We start from the raw sequence: 7,009 nt of genomic DNA on the forward strand, positions 1-7,009 counted from the left end.
ATTTTGTTTGGATTTGTGTTGAATCAACAGGTCAATTCAAAGTGATTGACATCTTAATTGTATTGTATCTTCTCATCAATGAATATTGCATATATCTTGGTTAGGTCTTTGGTTCTGTCATGAATGTCTGTGGTTTTCAGCATACAAATCTTGCACATATTTTGTTAGATGTATTCCTATACAAAATGATGTTGTATTTGATATTATTTTTTTTAGAATTTCTAATTGTTTATTGTCAGTATACAGAAATACTGCTATTTTTTGTATATTGACCTTGTATTCTATGACCTTGCTGAACTCACTTTACTAGTTCTAGTATTATTTTTTCAGATTGTTTAGAATTTTCTATGTCATGTTGCCTGTAAGTAGAGGCAATTTTATTTTATTCTTTCCAATTTTCATTTTTTGTGTGTGTGTGGTAAAATACATATAATGTAAGATTTACTATTTTAACCCTTTTTAAGTGTATAAATCAGTGGCATTTAGACCATTCACAACATTGTACAATCATTACCGCTGTTGAGTTCCATGTTTTCATCACCCTACGAAGTAACCTTGCGTCCAGTAAGAACTCACTTATTCTCCTCTGTCTCCAGCCCCTTGGCAACCAGCAATCTGCTCTTATCTCTATGGATTTCCCTATTCTGTATATTTCATATAAACAGAATATGTGGTTTTCTTTGCCTGACTTCTTTCACTAACCACACTGGTTCATCGATGCTGTAGTATAACTTCATCCTTTCCACAGCTGAATAATATCCATAGTATGGATCAGTTCAGTTGCTCAGTCGTGTCCAACTCTTTGAGACCTCATGAATTGCAGCACGCCAGGACTCCCTGTCCATCACCAACTCCCGGAGTTCACTCAGACTCACGTCCATGGAGTCAGTGATGCCATCCAGCCATCTCATCCTCTGTCGTCCCCTTCAATCCCTCCCAGCATCAGAATCTTTTCCAATGAGTCAACTCTTCCCATGAGGTGGCCAAAGTATTGGAATTTCAGCTTTAGCATCATTCCTTCCAAAGAAATCCCAGGGCTGATCTAACTTCAAAAAATCCATCAATCCACTGAACATTTGGGTTGTTTGTATTTTTTAGATATTGGAACTAATGCTGCTATGAATGTTCAGGTACAACTTTTTGTTTGAACACTTGTTTTCTGTGTTTTGGGGGAGGCATATAACTAGGAGTGGAACTGCTGGCAATTCTACATTAAAGTTTTTGAAAGCCTGCCAAATTGATTTTCACAGTGGCTGCTCCATTTCACATTTCCACCAGCAGTGTATGAGGTTCCAAATTCTTCAAATCCACACCAACACTAGTTATTTTCTTTCTTTCTTTTTTTTTTTGGTTTCGGTCTCCTGGTGGGTGGGCTTCCCAGGTGGTGCTAGTGGTAAAACCCCCCCTGCCAATGTACATCAGACATAAGAGACACTGGTTTGATCCCTGGATTGGGAAGATCCCCTGGAGGAGGACATGGCAACCCACTCAAGTATTCTTGCCTGGAGAATCTCATAGAAGTACCTGCATAGCCATTAAGCCAGCCCATTAAAACTGTGATTTCCCTTTCCTATTCAGGGCTTCTACACGGTTTCTGTAGCCTGCCATGAAGAGGACCTGCTACAGTCCTGGATGGGAGAATCCCCTGACATTATGCGGCGATCAGGCTACAGTCTGTGGGGTTGCACGGAGTCGGAGACGACTGAAGCGACTTCATACATCCTGTGTGACATGTCACGGAGAGTTTGATTTGTATTTCCATAATGACTAATGACACTGAATTTCTTTTTATGTGCTTTTTAGCCATTTGTAGATCTTTGGAAGAAATGGTTTTTTAGTAATGACCTCCACTGCTTCTATAGCACTCCCCACCACCCAATCACAGTTAACTAAGGATGGATGGGTCTTGAAGGAAGACAAAAACAGACTCTACTGTCCAAATCATCATCTTAGGACTATCTAGGTTTACATAGCGGAGAAGGCAATGGCACCCCACTCCAGTACTCTTGCCTGGAAAATCCCATGGGCGGAGGAGCCTGGTAGGCTGCAGTCCATGGGGTCGCTGAGAGTCTGGCATGACTGAGTGACTTCACTTTCACTTTTCACTTTCATGCACTGGAGAAGGAAATGGCAACCCACTCCAGTGTTCTTGCCTGGAGATTCCCATGGACAGAGGAGCCTGGTGAGCTGCCGTCTATGGGGTCGCACAGAGTCGGACTTGACTGAAGTGACTTAGCAGCAGCCGGCTTAAATAGACATGTCATAGCTTAGAAAAGACAAACTGTTGGTCCTGCACTCCCTGACTTCAAAGGATGTTCAACAAGGATCAGTCTTTGTGGAGTTTGCAGACAGTACATCCTCCAGGTGGAAATTTCACTAAAGTTGATGCTGTAGTCCCTGACTCATGCATGTTCCTCAAGGAGGAAAGAGCACTTGAATTCGACTGATAAGGGTCACTGTGAGGGAAGGGAAGCGGAAGTGACCTTGCAGAGTAGGGGCCTTTGAGCCAATTCAGTGTGCTGCTATGTCTTCCTTTACTGAATATATAATTGGTACTGATGTTTTAGAATCCCAGGTGGCTCAGAGGTAAAGAACCTGCCTGCCAATGCAGGAGACACAAGAGACGCAGGTTCGATCCCTGGGTCGGGAAGATTCCCTGGAGTAGGAAATGGCAACCCACTCCAATATTTTTGCCTGGAAAATCCCATGGACAGAGGAGCCTGGAGGGCTTCAGTCCATGGGGTCTCGAAAAGTCCGATACGACTGGGCGAGTGAGCGACTGATGTTTTACGTGTTCATCCTGTGATCGCCCCATAAGTGTCAGGGTATTCTCCCATCCAGGGACTGTAGCATGTGTCGTCCTCTTTATGGCAGGATTCAGAAACCACATGGAAGCCCAGAAGAAGAAAGGAAAATCACAGTTTTAACTGCTTAATGGCTATGGAGGCACTCAGAAGCCATTTCCCAGTACAAGAGCGCCACCTTCCGGACGAACCTGCTACATACACCCCTTTCAAGAAAAGTGAAAATGAAGTCGCTCACTCGCGTCCGACTCTTGGAGACCCCAAGGACTGGGGCCCACCAGGCTCCTCCACCCATGGAATTTTCCAGGCAAGACTACTGGACTGAGTTGCCATTTCCTTCTCCAGGAGATCTTCCTGACCCAGGGATCGAACCCGGGTCTTTCGCATTGCGGACAAACGCTTTACCGTCTGAACCACCACAGAAAGTAAATTCACTCACTCCTATCCGACTCTTTGCGACCCCATGGACTGTAGCCTACCGGGCTCCTCTGTCCATGGGATTTTCCAGGCAATAGTAGTGGAGTGGATTGCCATTTCCTTCTCCAGGGGATCTTCCCGACCCAGGGATCGAGTCCAGGTCTCCCGCATTGTAGACAAACACTTTACCGCCTGAGCAACCGCTATTAATTGCTGTTTCGCCAAAGAATGTTCAAACTACTGCACAGTTGCACTCATATCACACTCTAGCAAAATGATGCTCAAAATTCTCCAACCCAGGCTTCAACAGTACTTGAACCATGAACTTCCAGATGTTCAAACTGGATTTAGAAAAGGCAGAGGAACCAGAAATCAAATTGCCAGCGTCTGCTGGAACATAGAAAAACAAGAGAGTTCCAGAAAAACATCTACTTTTGCTTTATTGACTAAGCCAAAACCTTTGACTATGTGGACCACAACAAACTGTGGAAAATTCTTTAAGAGGTGGGAATACCAGACCACCTGACCTGCCTCCTGAGAAACCTGTATGCAGGTCAAGAAGCAACAATTAGAACTGGCCATGAAACAGACTGGTTCCAAATAGAGAAAGGAATACATCAAGGCTGTATATTGTCACCCTGCTTATTTAACGTATATGCATAAGAAATGCTGGGCTGGATGAAGCACAAGCTGGAATCAAGATTGCCAGGAGAAATATCAATAACCTCAGATATGCAGATGACAGCACCATTATGGCAGAAAGTGAAGAAGAACTAAAGAGCCTCTTGATGAAAGTGAAAGAGGAGCGTGAAAAAGTTGGCTTACAACTCAACATTCAGAAAACCAAGATCATGGGATCTGGTCCCATCACTTCATGGCAAATAGATGGGGAAACATTGGAAATAGTGAGAGATTTTATTTTGGGGGGCTCCAAAATCACTGCAGATGGTGACTGCAGCCATGAAATTAAAAGACGCTTGCTCCTTGGAAGAAAAGCCATGACCAACCTAGACAGCATATTAAAAAGCAGAGACATTACTTTGCCAATAAAGGTCTGTATAGTCAAAGCTATGGTTTTTCCAGTAGTCATGTATGGAGGTGATAGGTGGACTACAAAGAAAGCTGAGCACTGAAGAATTGATGTTTTTGAACTGTAGTGTTGGAGAAGACTTTTGAGAGTCCCTTGGACTGCAAGGAGGTCCAACCAATCAATCCTAAAGGAAATCAGTCCTGAATATTTATTGGAAGGACTGATGCTGAAGCTGAAACTCCAATACTTGGGCCACCTGATGTGAAGAACCGGCTCATTGGAAAAGACCCTGGTGCTGGGAAAGATTGAAGGTGGGAGGAGAAGGGGACGACAGAGGATGAGATGGTTGGATGGCGTCACCACCTTGATGGACATGAGTTTGAGCAAGCTGCGGGAGGTGATGATGGACAGGGAAGCCTGGCATGCTGCAGTCCATGCATCGCAAAGAGTTGGACACGACTGAGCGACTGAACTGAACTGAAGCTCTGTTGAAAGGGACTGCCTGACCCATGGAGACCTTATGACTGTCTGACTTGATGCCTCCATTTTGGGGTAGCTCAACTATTAAGGTAAATGGTTAAATGTAAATGGCATGTTCAAAGACACAGCTAGGCCGATCCTCAGGTCATCTGAGTTTTGCAATTGAAAAGTAGGGGCTTCCTATTTGGAGAAAACTTAACCCCCACCCCCCACCCCGCCAAACACACACACACTGCCTGAAGCAAAGCTGCTGGTTTCGTGAGGCCTTCGATTTACACAGGTTCTTCAAAGTGACTAGGCCTGGATCACTGTTTTTTGGGCTGAGTGAAAAGCTAGTGGTTGGTGGTCCGGTGGTTAAGAATCTGCCTGCCAATGCAGGGGATAATGGGTTCCATCCTTGGTCTGGAAAGTTCCTACATGCCACAGGCAATGAAGCCTGTGCACCGCAAGTACTGAGCCCACACCCTAGAGCCTGTGCCACACGACAAGAGAAGCCATCATGATGAAAAGCCTCCGCACCTCCAGGAAGCGTAGCCCCTGCTCGCCACAACTAGAGCAAGCCTGCCTGCAGCAGCGAAGACCTGAGGGAGCCAAAAAGTTTTTAAATTTATAAGAACTGGAGGAGGGTTCACAGCAGTCATCCAACTCCAGAGCCAAATTTGGAAGACACTGCAGTCAAGGGTAAGGTGGGACTTCCTATTCTCCCTCCTGTCCACATGCATCTAGTGTTAATGGTTGTTGGACCCACCTCCTAAGTAATCAACTCAAAGAGATTCCTGACTTTACCTTCTCCTCCTGGTCCACACGGCTTAGTCGGGCAGGTTGGGCACTGAATGTGGTCCTCCCAGTGAGGCTGCCTCTCTTCTTGGCTGCCTCCTGATAATTAATCTCCTGAGAGTTAAGAGGTGGGGGAGTTATATATACCATTTTGAGAATTTAGGATTCTGCCCACTGACCATTCTTGGGTCACCTTTCTTTCTGCTGGACGGCCTGGTGGTCATACCCTCCAGGTGGCTGCCTGGCACAAAGTAGGCCAACTAGAGAGTTCAAAGTGATTCCTGGTTTAGTCACCAGCATTCTTTTGTAGGCATCATATGGCCTTAGATCAGCGGTTGGCACACTACACGCGTTGTGTGTGGGATAAATCTGGCTTATGAGCTAAGGGTGGTTTTTACATTTTTTAAGAGTTGTAAAAATCAAATAAAGAGAATACAGTCGGCCCCCTTTGTATCCACATGTTCCACCATCCATGGGTTCAACCACACGTGATCGAAAATATGTGAAAAAATTTTTCGAACGCAAAACTTCCCACACTGGGTATTGTTTACATAGCATTTATGTTATATTAGGTATTAAGCAATCTAGAGATGATTTAAAACATACGGGAGGATGTGTGTAGGTTATATGCAAATACTACATCATATTATATAAGGGGCTTGAGCATCGGAAGATTTTGGTATCTGGGGAGTGGGGAGGAGGGTCCTGCAAGCAATCCTGAGGGTCAGTATTATATGCCATGGAGACCATGTTCTGAAAAATCAAAAATATCATCTGGCCCTTTATAGGAAAAGCTTGCAGAACTGTCTTAGCAGAAACTACTTGCTGAAGTTCCTCATGTGGCTTCCCCAAGCCAATGTCATGGTCATTCGGATCACAGTTAACAAAACTCATCCCTCCACATACACACAGCAGGACCGTCCTAGCCTGGACACCTCTTCCTCCACAGCCACTGCAGAGGGCCCTGAGGCCTCTACCCCACATTTCCCAAGATCACCAATCTCCCCCCACACAGAGGCCACCTCGCACGTCAATTCCCTCCCAAGCTTGTGGGAGCCCTCAGACCAGGGAATGCAGGTCGCATGCCGGTATCCTAGACGCAAGGGTCAAGGAGCACTTAACCAGCCGGTGGGGAAATTAAAAACGAAAGGATCCCAGACTGGGAGCCAGACCACCTCGCTTCTCTCTCCACCTGGGTCGCTGACTGGTGAATTTGACCACAGGGCTGTCCTTTCTTTTCTCCGAGCCTCCTGCAATATCCACTTCCTGAAAGGAGAGGTGGGAGAGGGACACTGGCCACAGGCCTGTCTGTCAGTGCCTTGGTCAAGTATTAACAGGGGCAGGGGGCTTCTCATAGCATCTGGAAAGGTGCCCTCCATGCCAGGACTTCTCGCTCGCCCCAGCCCACATAAAAGCACCTTCTGATCACCGCTCTGCGTGTAGGACTCATCATCTACACTGGCGTCTCTCTTACCCCACCGGATGCTTGGCAATACTGATT

Source organism: Bos grunniens, chromosome 18, assembly GCF_055505025.1.
Source record: "Bos grunniens cultivar Pamir isolate PY7600 chromosome 18, Bosgru_T2T1.0, whole genome shotgun sequence".
Classification (NCBI taxonomy): domain Eukaryota; kingdom Metazoa; phylum Chordata; class Mammalia; order Artiodactyla; family Bovidae; genus Bos; species Bos grunniens.